Below are 14,424 nucleotides of genomic sequence, written 5' to 3' on the forward strand. Positions count from 1 at the left end.
CATCTTCAGAGCAGCTAAAATCCTCCGGGAAGAATATCTTCCGATGAAACAATAATTTACAGGTTCCTTCACAGCCTCCTGATTCAATCCCTCCCCTGCTGCAATTGTTCCTAAAGATGCTTCTGGATGGATAAGGTATTGACCAGCCAGCCCCTGAACCAGAGAAGTGCCAGGTTGCTACATCAATTGGGCAGCAAATCATTTACAACTCTGTGAAATGCAGATCCAAGAAATGTCCGTAGTGTTAGTTGTCACATAAGAGAAAGGGAACCACAGCTTCACTGTATCTGGTAATGAATCTGCACCTGCATACTGGCAGTAAACACCAGGTGGATACCATGCATAAGCGAGGTATGGTGTATCATGTGATCGCTTGAAAACATTGAGTACAGTGATCAATCAGTGGGAGCAGATTGGTGTGGTGGTCCCACCTCAGGCAGTTAAGGGTGTCTTCACTAATGGTGGTTTTGACAACATTGACCTCAACCCATCGTCAACAACAGCAAAATCAGCCCTCCACGGGACATGCATAAGCATTCAGCAGCACTTCCCGTCAGATGACCAACAAACAGCCAATCTCACTAACATCCTAGTTCCAGCTAAGATGGGGAAGAAGCATGTACAATCCTTTCCAGCTTTCTACACAACAATGGATCTGGATGTTTCACTCCAAACTCATGTTCCTGCCCTTAATACAAACAGTCATCCTCAGCCAGCCTCTTGTCCTCTCAGCAACATACTTGAAGAAGGCTGCCAGTGGTTGGAGAGAGTCACCGACACCTTGTGGGGAAAGACAACCTTGAGGATGAAGAATGGATCTCATGGGGTGCATATTATGCAAGCATTGCAGAGCCTTGTTCAGCCCCCCCATCCAGATCATACATACTGCCACTGTTCACAGAGTCTCCTACCAGTCCCACTATGGCTTGGCTTGGCATGCAATGAATGTCCTCCTTCAAGCAATCAACTACCTAAATCCAGGTCAGACACCAGTCATGTTAGCTGATCAACCCCTATTCACACTTGCCAAAAAAGATGCTCTGGAGTGTGTCTGGAGACTGGCTGGATGAATGGCAGTGGATGGACTACAGCTCTCACCAATAGTGGTAATTCAACTAGTGGCAAAGCTCAGTCTTTCATTGGTGTTGACCACATCTGCAGAACCTGGTACATGCATCAGGTGTCTGTAGCTGCTCTGTACTTGTGATGAAGGCTTATGAGCGATATTTGGAAAAGGCTGTAAATGATGAGTCGAGCCCCCTCTTCCTTTTGCCCTTTGATGAATGGCTTCAATTTAAATTATTTCAAGGGACTTGCCAGAACTGGTTATTTGCAAGTGCAAGACTCAAATTACCACAACAACCCCATTGTCATGGTAGTAAGAAAATTATTGGGGATTTGTTTTGCCTTGAAACCTAATTAATTGGATTCCTTGACCCTAAAAATGTTTACCATTATAGCTTTAACAGAAGTAAATATGGGTTCTGCTGTATCACTTCAAATGGTGGTGGCCATTTTTAAAAACGCATATATTTCAGAAATGAAGAGTGATCTTATTTGTCTCTTTGGATCATTTCTTTCTTAGTGCTCTAAGGTACTTCTATACCAAAGGGAAAAGTAAATCAAAGTTTTAGAGGAGGGGGGGTAAGTTACCCTGTTAAAACGTATTCTTCAAATGAAATTTACATATTTTACCGCCCGCTGTCATGGCAATTAGTAAAGCATTGGGTATTTTACATTGAAACCTATTTAATTGAATTCCTCAACCCCAAAAATGTACAATTTGACACCAATATTATTACTATAGCTCTAACAGAAGCAAAGATATGGGGTCTGATATAATAGTGGTTAATTGTCGTCAGCCTTTTTAAAAAAACGCCTATATAAAGAAAATGAAGGGTGATCAAACTTGTCTCTTTGGATATTTTTTTTCCTATGGCCCTATGGTACTTCCATGACAAAGGGAAAAGTAAATACAAGTTTTAGAGGGGGTGGGGTTAAGTTACCCTGTTAAAACGTATTTTTTTAATGAAGTTTGCATATTTTACCCCCCGCTGTCATGGCAATTAATGAAGTATTCGTTTTTTTGCATTGAAACCTATTTAATTGAATTCCTTGACCCCAAAAATGTACACTTTGACACCAATATTATTATTATAGCTCTAACAGAAGCAAAGATATGGGGTCTGGTGTAATAGTGGTTAATTGTCGGCGGCCATTTTTAAAAACGCCTATAAAAAAAAAAAGAAGGGTGATCTAACTCGTCTCTTTGGATAATTCTTTTTCTATGGCCCTAAGGTACTTCCATACCAAAGGGGACCTTTGTATCATGACTTGAAGTCAAATGTTGCTTAGCACCTCCACTATAGTTACCATAAGGGGGTAATTTGTATGGTTAAAGATAGGTTTTCATTGATTGATTGAATACTTTATTGGTAGTCATAAATGTAAACAGCACGTGGTACAGTCAGACATTTAGGCTAAAAGGATAACACAAAAAAAGTCCCGGTGAATTGTTTCCATTATGGTCCTATGTGTTCAATTCAACACAATAATGAATGACAGCTCCTTTCGATTGGAAATTACATTTACCTCCCCTTGCGGTTTTCTGATCTGCCAATTTTGAAATAAACCAGTACTGTTAAACATCCTTTAATGGACGGTGTCAGGGCATTCCACATTTTGTCGGCAGAATAGTAGAATGAGAATTTTCTCATTACCAATTTGGGTGGTACCACTACCAGATCATGGTCTTTGATTGATTGATTGAATACTTTATTTAGAAAGACATGGAAGTACAATTCACAATATGTAACAGAGAGGACCTCTGTTACAAAAATGGCACATATATGATAACCCAGAGTTTACTTAATTGCACAGCATATTGGCACTTTAGTAATTTGCACAGCGTATTTTGTACAGTCATTATTTTATTGTTGAATACATTGATTTGTTTCCTGTTTGACTGAGATGGCCACTCAGCCAACAAGTTCCACCTGGGGAGACTAAAGTGTGACAGTCATGATGGGCAGGTGTAATGTGTGTAATATGTGCAATAGAGACTAGGTGCAATATGGTTGAGGTGCAATATAAGTTTTATTGTTGAGGTCTGATTGAATGCCTAACAATTGCCTGTGTGTCAGCATGATTGGGCTGGACCATATTAGGATAGCTGGGGGGGTTATGATGTGCTGGTGTGAGTGGGAAATTATGTTGTAGTACGAAGAAGGAATTATTGAATAACCTGTGTAATGAGACTTGTAATACTTGTGTTTTAAGGCTATTTATATTCATGCATTTACTGTTTGTTTAGTTAGGTATTTATTATATGTTTTAGAAACACCCCTATGACTGGTGAAGTAAAATGGTATAGTCCAGATTCATTAGCTCCAGCTGGCTATAAAAGGCTGCTGTCATTTCACAACAAGAGAGATGAGGGTGAGAAGCCAAATACTACCAGTTCTGGGTGTTTTCTCCTAAATGTCTGTCATGTTTTGTGAATAAATACACCTACGGGTTAAACCCTACTCCAGGCCTCTGTACTGATTCCAGCCGCTAAGACGGTCCTCTTCACACAATACAAGGTTGTCTAAACTGGATCGCTCATAAAAACACTTGGCTTATTTAAAATGAGATCCCTGTGCACTCAAATCATGATGACATTTAAGAAGACTTACAAATATACACTACTATGCAGAACGTCATACAATCAGCTTACAGGTTACTAGTATGAAAAACAAGAAATATGTACAATAGACAGTTTTTAGGCGGGGGGGGGGGGGGGGGGGGGGGTAGTTTAAGACTTTGACAGGGGCCAGTTTGGAGTGCAGCCTCCTGAATGTGTTTCTTTAGGGCAGTTTTGAAAGTGAGAAGGGTTTTACACTCCTTTACTCCTTTAGGTAGGGCATTCCACATTTTTGTTGTATAGCATGAGAAAGAGTTCATTCCCTTGTTTGTGCCAAATATGGGTTTAACATGATCAGTGTCGCTCCCTCTGGTGTTGTGGCTGTGGGTGTCACTCACTTTGGAGAAATAGTTAGACAGGTATGAGGGTATTGAGGGCACTGTTTTCGTTCATGCCCTGTTAAGGCCAAATTATCATTTCTGAATAAGGGTCCACACGGCCGCATGAACAGGTCTCTCTGGGGTCGAGACCTCGGGTCTCAAAGAGATTACCTGTTTAAATAAATACAAACGTTTAAAAGAATACGAATGAAATTTCATCAACAGCTCATCCGTGTGCCTCGCAGAATTTGTGATAGTGCATACAAGTATGTTGACTGTATAGGAAAAACGTATTCTCTGGAGATCTGTCGCTTGCAATGCACGTTAAAAGACTATATCGACGACCAAATGTGCTTAAACTACCAATATTTACAAGCAACTTCACAGAAAAACAAGCCCAAAGGGGCTTATAGGAAGCAGACATGGCAACACTGCACACAACACGTCGTGAGTTTGTAGAGCTGTGATTTTCGCCAGGCGACTCTGTCGTGTACGTATATACGACAAGAGTGTAAACGAAGTGGGGAGGAGGGTTAGAGATGCATGAGCAGCACGTAGCTCTTCAGAGGCAAGGGAAGGGAGGCACATTAATCACTGGGAGACATCTGTTCATTCTGCTGCCTTAGAATTCTGTCAAAGCGCTCGGACTCCCTCCCTCCCTCCCTCCCTTCCTCGCCTCCTCCTCCCTCCTCCTCCCCCTCCTCCTCCTCCGCATCCACTCAGGGAAAACCTGGCCTCTGTTAAGCATGGACAGGCAGAGTGAAACATCAGAGCCTGACTCCTCCAAGCGCTTCCTTCAATTTGATTTGATTTCAAGCTCATTTAAGAGGAACAAAACAAGGGGGAGATGGAAACGGGGGCGACAATGAAGAGGAAGGGTGCAGCGTGTATGTAAATGAATGACATCACATCTGGGTTGTGTGTTTGGAAGAGGTCCACTTAGGTGTCGCTCCTCTGCAGACACGCACGCACGCACGCACACGCACACGCACACGCACACACACACACACACACACACACACACACACACACACACACACACACACACACACACACACACACACACACACACACACGCTATGTATTTGACTTACAATACCTGTTGGGACATCAAAAGCCATTCTTCATGAAAGATGCTGGTCCAACCTAAACCTAACCTTACCAACAACCACACCTGACCCTGACACACACGCACTGGTAGACACATATAGACCGACCCTGCTATAGCCTCCTAAAGTGCCATTGCGTAAAACCGTGAAGGGGGCCACAGTCACAGACAGCACATTCTGAACCTACAAAGATGTCTGCAGACGCGTCCGTGTTCCACACATGGTGACCATTCCACAACAAGAAGAAGAGCTCCTTTGTTTATTGTATTTAGTTCAACAAGAAAGAAAGAAAACGAAAACGGAAAGGGAATAAATGGCACGTGAGACCTGGCGCCAGAAACAATCAGATGTGTGGGCGCATAAAACAAGTACAGAGCTACAACAGACTGTCTATTGAGCAAGGATGAACAGCCAGACAGCTGTTCTAAAAGGCCAGTAAAGAATTAAGAGAATATGCAAGCTTACGACCCATATAACTAACATTACTTCACCGTCACCGTGCACCAAAATACTGTGGAATACTGTGATACCACATTGCCCACATTGCCTAAAGAATCAATATATACAGTGCCCCCTACAGCTGGGGGGGACGAGAAATGTCTTATAAACACTAGTCAAGTCAATTTTATTTATAAAGCACAAGTGCTGCACACAGCATACAGAACAAAAAATACAAGTAGAACAACATGTTACACAAAATATACAAATGCACTATTGCTCACGTTGCCTCTGTACTGTGCGATGGAAAAGAGATTCAAGATGTTATTAGTTACATCCCATGTACAGCAGACAAGAGTAACATTATTTGGGGACATTGTAGGAACAAGACAAATTAAAAGCAATAGTTAAAGGTAGGGTAAGTTTTTTTGTTTTGTTAAAAATACTATATTTTGATAGTAATCATTGCTACAGAGCGTTTGTTCGGTCTCAGGGGTTTCTCCAGCTCTTTAGTAAACATAATATAGTACATTTTCAGGTAGGTGACAACATTTGAGCCAATCAGGAGAGAGCTCTGAACATGCATTTTCTGTTTAAAGAGCTGGAGAGACATGGGAGACTCCTTATATGGACAGGACACTCTATACTATAGTAACGAGTAATATCAGAACATAGACCCATTTTGCAATTATCTTACTTAATATTGCAAATCACTTACCCTACCTTTAAAGTAACAAGATTTATTTAAAAAGTATACTATAGTAACGAGTAATATCAGAACATAGACCCATTTTGCAATTATCTTACTTAATATTGCAAATCACTTACCCTACCTTTAAAGTAACAAGATTTATTTAAAAAGAAAAGCTAAATATTGTCTCACAGGAGTCACAGCACACTGTGAAGTGCCTTAGTAAGGTGTTGTGTGCATGGCTCCTGCGTGTGTGTGTATGTGTAAATGTATTTATGTTTACATTACATAATAGTCCTATAAAGTGTTGGGTGCCTTTGTGTGTGGGATGTGTTTACATAATAGTGTGTGTTGTGTGTGTACTGTATGGGTCCTATCTTAATGTAGAGAGGCACTTTTCCACAGCAAAGAAAATGCATGTGTCTGGTTTAATGTAAGTGAAGGAGAGGGGCCAATGGCAGAGGCTTGTTCACAAGGATGTAGGTCTTGCCCTGCAGTACTGTAACTTACAGTCTACACACTGTGGTGTGGCTGTAAAGACACTTTCATTCGAGACGGGGGAGACAGGCCTATATGTGAATACATGAATTAAAGAGACACTTGGCATGGATGTTTTGGAGAGCATGGTATTCACGATGCGAGGAGAGGAAAGAGAAAGAGATCAGGACTGGTTGCTTTTGTTCAAGGGCTTCATCTTAAGAAGAAACAAGAGAGAAAAAACAGGCTCTTCTGTTGCAACATGAATCTTTAACACCTGCACTGCCTTTTTCACATAGTGTAAGCCTGACCCCTACTGGACGATGCTGCATCTCTTCATGCTGTTCACATCAACGGAAGTTCATAAAATAGGTAGTTTCTGACTCAGGTTTACACATATTTATTACTCTCAAATCCTGAACTATGCGTGAGACTAAGCTAATCAAATTGTACAATGTTGTGACAACATCATTTTTTTAAATGTAAATACATTGTGCAGATATTTTCAAATGTTCTCCTCCTCCTGATTTGGATTAGCATACATGCACCCAGCCATTACAGCGCAATAGCTCCCCCTATTGAATCTGTGTGTGTGTGTGTGTGTGTGTGTGCATGCGTGCGTGTGTACGTGCGTGCGTGCGTGCGTGTGAGGATTGCAAACCCACCCATGCCCCCCTGGGAAATAGCCCATTAAAACCCCAGCACTACTTGGTAATGAATACCAGGCCTATGGTAAAGGGCTCACATTAAATATTTACACCCAGGGTTAATATTTTATATGGCAATTTTGTATTTAAATTGGATTTAATATTTAATATAAATACAGTGCTAAGTGGGGTGTACTGTTCTCTAGCATCAGTCTAGACACCTTCCATATGAGTGGAGAAGTAAATATGGTTGTGTGTGTGTGTGTGTGTGTGTGTGTGTGTGTGTGTGTGTGTGTGTGTGTGTGTGTGTGTGTGTGTGTGTGTGTGTGTGTGTGTGTGTGTGTGAGAACGTAGAACACACACATGAACAAACAGGGGAACGGTCACCCCCACAGCGTTTGGACTTAAGTTCCGCTGTGATAGAGTGTGCTCTTACATAGAAACAAAGTATAGTGGAACGATTATTTTCGATAAGTATAGTGAAAATAGCTGATCTACAAGCTCACAAGGTGTCGCGATGGGCCACGTTATGAGCGAGTAGAGCGGGTAAAAAAAGGTTCATATGGTTAATACTATAGCAGCAAGTTTTGACGTGCAAACCTCCCCTACAGGTTAGGAAGAAGAGTGTGGGAGAATGTTTTGCAAAAAAAAAAAGAATTGAGGGGAAGTTCTTGATGTACAGATTAGAAGGGTTAAGAAACTTGTAATAAATAAATAAAAGAAACGTTTAAAGGATTTGTCACGGATTTATTTGAGAGGGTGAAACGTGAAAGTCTGACTGACAGCAACGGGAACGATTTCCTACCGCTACATGATGATATGGATTACGCCCAGTGCACAGGGACATATCCAAGACCGTCAACATTGGTCGACAGCCTGCAGTTATGCAGCTGTCATATCGTACATTCTGCCCAAAAGGAGGAACTTGGAGTATAGGCAGCAGATGCAGAAGCTCTATGCCTGGAGACCAGTGGTGTAAAAAGTACAAACAATTTGTACTTAAGTAAAAGTATCATTGCTGCAATGTAGAAACACTCTGTTACAAGTAAAAGTCCGGCAAATCCAAATTTACTTACTAAAAGTACAAAAATATTGGTATCAAAAGTAAAAAGTATACTCATCATGCAGAATATCCCATTTAACAAGTTTTCAAATGCATAAAAGATATTTTGAAAAAAGCAGATCTACAAGCTCACAACGTGTCGCATCAGCTTGTAGATCAGCTATTTTCAAATAGCCAAACTTAAAATAGGGCTGAAGTGGTTAATGTATGTTTTGTATTAATAATCAAAATCTACAAAGTAAATACAAGTTTTCAAATAAAGGCAGTGGAGTAAAAGTACAATATTTGCCTCTGAGATGTAAGTGGAGTAGAAGTGAAAGTACTGAAAATTGGAAATACTCCAGTAAAGTAAAAAAGATACATCAAAATGGTACTTGAGTACATGTACTTCGTTACCTTCCACCACTGCTGGAGACTGAAGTTCTGTGTTCGCTAGCACTCCATGTATCAGCAGCACACATCATCATGTGTGGCTTTGCCCAAGGAGAACATGATGGGAGATGATTCACGCGGTTCTGGGTGTTCTCATCCAAAGCGGAAGGAAGGGAGCAGACTGCTCACCAGAATGAGCATAAAGCGGAAAGGAAGTGTTTTAGACAGACGGCCTTCCATTCTGGCAACAACAAAAAAAAACTCTGCTACCACTCCCACACGTCTGACATGCCTTATCCTTCTTTATTTTTTACCCCTTGAGTACGATTTCAGTGTTTTCGTTATATTTGTGAAATGCATAATGCATCATCGCAGTCAAAACGCATAAACTGAGCTGGTTTATCACGGGTGTCGTAGCCTATTCCTTTTAATTCCAGTTTGATGGTTGAGCTTGGGTGGATGCTGATGTTGGCTGCTGTTTTAATTTTTTGTGTCTCCCACTTTGGAGTTCCATGGACTGTTATTATGGACCCCCAGCTGCAGATCAAGAATGTGACTGCGGACCGGGTCTCTCCTTGGAGCACGACTGTGGATTGCTTCTATATTCTACTATACCACTATACTGTATATTATCTCAACATTCTTATATTATACCATTATACTATATAACATTAGTGTTGTACAATATTATATTATATACTATCTTACACTATTATATTTGATATTATTGTTATTGCTACTACTTGTATCTCTCTCTCTGTCTCTCCTCTGTCTGTCTGTCTCTCCCTCTCTCTCTCTCTCTCTCTTCTTTCCCCCTGACACGGTCGAGGCAGAAGGCCGCCCACCCTAGAGCCTGGGTCTGGCTGACGTTTCTTCCAGTTAAGAGGGAGTTTTTCGTTGCCACTGTCGCAAAATTGCTTGCTCAGTCAGGGTGGGACTGTCGGGTCTCTGCTCTACATGTAAAGTGTCTTGAGACAACTTGTTGTCATTTGACACTTTAATAAAACTGAATTGAATTGAATTGAATTGAATTGAATTGAATTGAATTGAATTGAATTGAATTGAATTGAATTGAATTGAATTGAATTGAATTGCTGTCCATCACCTTTGTTAGATTTTTTGTGTGAGATCTGACGTTCATTGTGCCAGAACACTATGCAACGTGATTGTCTTGAATGCGGCCCACCGGAGGTCTTGCTAGACGAGATTTCAATCTTGAGATTTCAATCTCGTCTAGCGAGACTTCCGACGTCGTCTTACGGTGGTGTTGTGCGGTGCAAATAAACGATCTACAAGCATGTAGCTTGTAAATCGGCTATTTTTTAAAATGTTTTGAACATTGTTAACTATAATGACATGCCCAAAATAGGGACGCCAGGTTGAAAGCGGTTAATATATGTTCAACATAGCCAGCCTCCACACAGTAGGCTAACCCGTCGTTTATATGGAGGATATTCGGGAGGTGCACTTTCATACCTGGCAAGCTGTGGCGGGAGGACGGCAGATTCAATCACTGCTCCTCTTCTCCCCGTTTCAGCAGATTGAAAATTTTCAGAGTTCAAGGGGTACCCTGTCTGTGTGCAGAGCGGAGCGACGCTCTCACTTCCCTCGCAGGCAAATCTACCGTCTATCGCCGCCGGCTAACCCAGGGAGCCGACCAAAAGCCATCAAATTAATCCAGTGTGCTATATGACCAAGGGTATCTGTGCTGAGGCAAGTAATCTCCCAAACTGGAGCGCTGCTTGGTGAAACATGACACATTCACAGTGGATTTTAATCCTCCTAAATCCAAAGAAGGAAGGAATAATAATAATAACAATAAAATAAATAAATAAAACCACAGGAAGCCTTAATGCTGCAGGAGAGACAGGCTTGGATCCTTACTGAAGGTCAGGCCAATTACTTGTGATGGAAGTGCACCTCTCAGCCCACCTCTCTGAAGAATCAACAATTTACACAGGAATATGAATCAGAACTAGGAGCACTATAGGAGTGTGTGTGTGTGTGTGTGTGTGTGTGTGTGTGTGTGTGTGTGTGTGTGTGTGTGTGTGTGTGTGTGTGTGTGTGTGTGTGTGTGTGTGTGTGTGTGTGTGTGTGTGTGTGTGTGTGTGTGTGTGTGTGTGTGTGTGTGTGTGTGCGCGTGTGCGTGTGCGCGTGTGTGTGTGTGAGCAGAGAGAGAGGGCTGTCCCGTTATCACAGCCGAGACAGTGATCCCAATGTCAGAGAGACAGGGTAGGACGGAGGCCTCATTAAGGCTGGAATATGGATGCATTTACATCAGGGATGCACAGGAAGGGAGGGAGGGCATGCTAGGCAGCATTCCCATCCTAATCACTCACCCGGTTATCGTGTTGCGACAGGGTTTGGCCAGTGCGCTGATGGTTCTTGGAATGTGCGATTAGAAGGCATTCAGTTTGGATGACTGGGGAAAAGTGATGAGGGTGGCTGGCTTTTACCCTCCTGTTTGCGTTCCCTAATTCCTGGCGGTTATTTGCTCATTCGGTCCCCTCTGCGTTCATTTGGGTTTTAACACAGCCAAAATGACATGGCTGATGAGAGAGGGGAGACGAGAGCCCTCTGATTGCTTCTGGGATGGAGAAGGTCGTGTGTTATTGTGCTGTTAGTGTCATATCATCTCCCTTCCTAACATATGGATGCCAGGGTGATGCATCGTTACGGTGGCAATATCTCCCCTAGTCGTGACTGAGCCAACGAGCACCGCCATAATGACCTTATTCTAGAGATGAAATTCATCTTCAAGTCTGTTAAACGTTATGCATGTAGATCTATAATTTAAATCTCAAACGGTCTTCTTATTTACCCACTTCCATTTTAAATAGCGACCATAGAGAACAATACAACGCGCATGGCATCTGTCTGCTTTCAAACACTTATATCTTTTAAGCGAGGGACTATGAATAATAAAAGTTAGAAATTAAAGCAGGGTAATTGCAATTTTAGAGGCAATACACAATTATGTTAGAATTGATATTCACAAAAGCCCAAGTCTCATTCAACACTCATCTATACTACTGTCCCTCGACATCTGTATAACAGTAGCCCAGTGATATTCAACTGGCGGCCCGCGGGCCAAATCCAGCCCCAGCAGAATGTTCTTGTGGCCCCTGGAACAGAGGAGTTTTGAGCGCAGTTCATCCATCACAAACCATCCATTTCTAACTTTTTCTGAGTTTTGTGTGGATGTTGTTAATTACACATCCATTAGCTTGTAAGTGTTAGTCGATCTTCCAACTTCCATCTTCAACTTCATCCACTTCAAACACATCATAAGAGCTTGTGCTCTTATCACCCGGGCGCTCAAAACACAAACACAATGCAAAAACCTTCTATTCATACAAACATGTAAACACTTGACCTTGCCAGCCTGCCTCACTCTCCTCACAAAGACGCTTCCATGCCAGGGACCTGTGCAATTAGAACACACTGATATATCTACTTCCTATTTTCTTGATATCAAAATCTAAGCCTGTGCACTGTAAAGGACTGACACGGAACTTATCCTATCAAACATCAAAATGCATGAATGCAGTATGATGCAGGCTCTAATAAGTTAATAATGGACATATGTCCATTATTGTGTCCTATTGGACCTATAGCACACAACAAACGGTCAAAGGGTTAAACTGCATAGAAATGTACAAATGAGAATGAGTCATTAAAACGCTCCATTGAAAAAAAGAAAAACACATCTATTTCTGAGGCCTTTCTGCTTTAACAGCACACCACCACAATAACAGTGAGGTGATGGGGTGCTGGTTAGACTATGGGAGAACGGTTGTGCACTCAATTTGAACCCACTAACATTATCGTCTCTGTCGGGTGGAAACCTCATATGTCCAAAACTGTTACTTTTCAGGAATCAAATTCAAAAGTAGCAGATCTACAGGCTCAAAACGCGGCACGATGCGACGTGTTTCGCGTTTGTGGATCTGCTACTTTTGATGCTTTTGTGTGACGCTGTACTATGATCAAGTATGGCGTTAATTTGACGAAAAAAGTTAAAATATGGAGATAAGAGGTTTCTGCCCGACAGCAACGATATATAATGCATTGGCCTCAGGCCACTGAGTCACCCAGATGCACTAAAATGAAGGGACACTGAGTGCAGGGAAAACTGAAATAAATGAAGTGACTCTTCACCTGTTGGCATTGCCTGTTGGCTCCAGTGTGGCTGGACTGCAAAAGTGCATCAGTGGCAGTTGGAAATGTCTCGTTTATTGTCAACTCGGCCATCTGTGTGTCAATTGTGTCTGAAGGCCATAAGATTGATATACTTTATAACAGTAGTTCTCAAACTAGGTGCCAAGGAGCAGCAAATTGATATATATTTGGCCACGGATCCCCATCTGAAATTATTTTGTTCCAGAGACCCCCCAAAAGAGAAGATTTGAGTTAAAAATGTCAAGATTAAAAACACTTTGAAGAGCTTTCAAAAATGTTCACAAATGTATAGCATCACAATCATTTTATCTACATTTTATATATATTTTTTTTAAATAGGAGATGTACAAGCAAAGTGACATGCTGTGAGCTTGTATATCTGCTATATTTGAATAGCCAACATGTCAAATATGGAATAAAGGGGTTAAGATTATTGTGATGCTGTACATTTGGCTGGGGACCCCCTGGAACCCCCTTAGGGACCCCTGGGGGTCCCCGGACCCAACTTTGAGAACCACGACTACTTTATAAGCCCCAGAAAACACAAGCCCAGTATAATCTGTATTTGTGTGCACATTTATTTTGATGCTGGGAGAATAGCTGTTAACATGAGCTGGGTTTGGCCTTTGGATGCCTGAAACGACTGTCACACGCCGAGAATAGCAGATTTAAGCGCTATTTTCAGAGTCAAATGTGTCCCATCTTATTTGCTATATCGTTGAAAAATTGTGAGCCTGTGAGTGTGTGTAAAGCTTAGGTTATAATCTATCACACATGCTGGAACTTGTCGCTTGCCAAAAATAACCGATTTATGTGACACTGTCGTATATGAAGTATAAATTAGGTTTAAGAGAGGTTGTGAGGGATATAACAGAAGGTAGGAAAGGTGAAAATAGAGTTTCTATGGATCTGTCCTGACCTCTGAGGGAGAGATGAACAGAGTTTATTAGATTACTACTGATCTCTGGTGAAGGACTGCCCACAGACCAGACAGATACACAGGAGAGAGAGTACAGCGATTCTCAGTTCAATACTGCCACCCAATGGAAGAACATATAATCACATGAAAATACACAGTCTGAGAAATAAAGCTATGATAGGACTGCTCAAAGGGGTCTGAATGTTGGTTTAATTTTTAACTTTCATTTGCTGAATGGTATGCTATCATAAGTGTGATACTGGGCTGTCAAATAGCAATGCCTGGAATACTTTTTGATTTGACAAATGTAAGCCTTTGTCCAGTGGTGGAACGTCGGCATCTATTAAAATTATGTTGACATTCTGACGGTTGAGGATTATATTTAGGGTTGTCCGATATTGGCTTTTTTACCGATAACCGATATACCGATATTGTCCAACTCTTAATTACCGATACCGATATCAACCGATACCGATATATGCGGGGATTATTGTGATTAGGGTAAGCTCAAATTTCATATC

This window comes from Gymnoscopelus microlampas, assembly GCF_963454915.1.
Source record: "Gymnoscopelus microlampas genome assembly, chromosome: 3".
NCBI lineage: Eukaryota > Metazoa > Chordata > Actinopteri > Myctophiformes > Myctophidae > Gymnoscopelus > Gymnoscopelus microlampas.